The sequence below is a fragment of the Chrysochloris asiatica genome, unplaced genomic scaffold (assembly GCF_000296735.1).
Source record: "Chrysochloris asiatica unplaced genomic scaffold, ChrAsi1.0 scaffold00057, whole genome shotgun sequence".
NCBI lineage: Eukaryota > Metazoa > Chordata > Mammalia > Afrosoricida > Chrysochloridae > Chrysochloris > Chrysochloris asiatica.
The window spans coordinates 9,614,996-9,616,317 of record NW_006408575.1 but is presented as its reverse complement, the minus strand read 5'-3'; positions in this window follow the sequence as shown (position 1 = coordinate 9,616,317).

Here is a 1,322-nt window from a genome sequence, read left to right as displayed (position 1 = left end):
CCTGTACAGGGTTTCCGAGGGTGTAAATCTTTACGGGAGTAGAAAGCCTCATCTTTCTCCCGCGGAGCAGCTGGTAGTTTCGAACCGCTGACCTGAAGGTTCGCAGCCCGATTTGTAACCACTACGCTACCAGCAACAACATTAGTAAGTTGAAATGGACTGGTATTGGCCATTTTGAATCTAATAATCACATGGTTTATTAAGCCTAATAAGAAAAATTGAAAAAGAATGGCATCACATTTACTATCAAAAAGAACATTTCAACATCTGTCGTGAAGAATAACACTGTCTGCGATAGAACACTATTCATACAAATACAAGGAAGACCAGTTTATAAACTAATATTTAGATTTATGCACCAACCACTAAAGTCAATGATGATGAAACTGAAGAATTCGACAAACTTCTTTAGTTTGAAGTTGATTAAATATGCACTCAAGATGTATTGATAATTACTGGCATTTGGAATGCAAAGGTTGGAATGCATTTGGAATGCATTCCAATGCATTTGGAATGCATTTGGAATGCAAAGAGGAAGGATTAGTGATGGCAAAATATGGCCTTGGTGATAGAAATGATGCTGGAGAGCACATGATAGAATTTTGTAAGTCTTCTTCATTGCAGTTACCTATTTTCCAAAGAACATAAAAGACTGCTTTATTGCAAATACCTTTTTAATAACATAAACGATAACTATGCATATGGACCTCACCAGATGGAATGCTCAGAAATCAAATTGACTACATCAGTGGAAAGGGATGGTGGAAAAGTTCCATATCATCAGCCAAAATAAGGTTAAGGGCAGTTTGCTCGTATGCAAGTTCAGGCTGAAGCTGAAGAAAATGAAAACTAGTCCACAAGAGCCAAAAATAATCATACAAGAAGAAACCAAGAGGTCATTAAGAAGACAAGAAAGAAGAAAAGGAGAACAAACAAGATGGCGGATCGGTGTACATGTAGTACAGAGCTCTGCCAACAACAACACAGAATAACCGACCAAGTAGGCTCAGGGGATGGTCCCAGAACTCTGAACCACATATAAAGGAATACTTAGAAGGTTGGAAGGCTCACAGTTTGGGAAATTTGTGGCAGAAGCAAGAAATCTCTTGCTTTCTAGTCCGGGATGCTTGGCTGCTCCAGGAGCCACCATCTTGGGTAAGACCACATGGAGGAATGATCAGAGTGGCCACAGAAGCCCTGCAGAACTGCTGAAATAAAGGTGTGGACGTTCTTTCCTTTTGTTATCTGTTCATTGGTCCCTTGCTGTCTGTGCACCTCCATTCTGGTGACTATAGGGGTGCTTGAGCTACTGGGCACCCCAG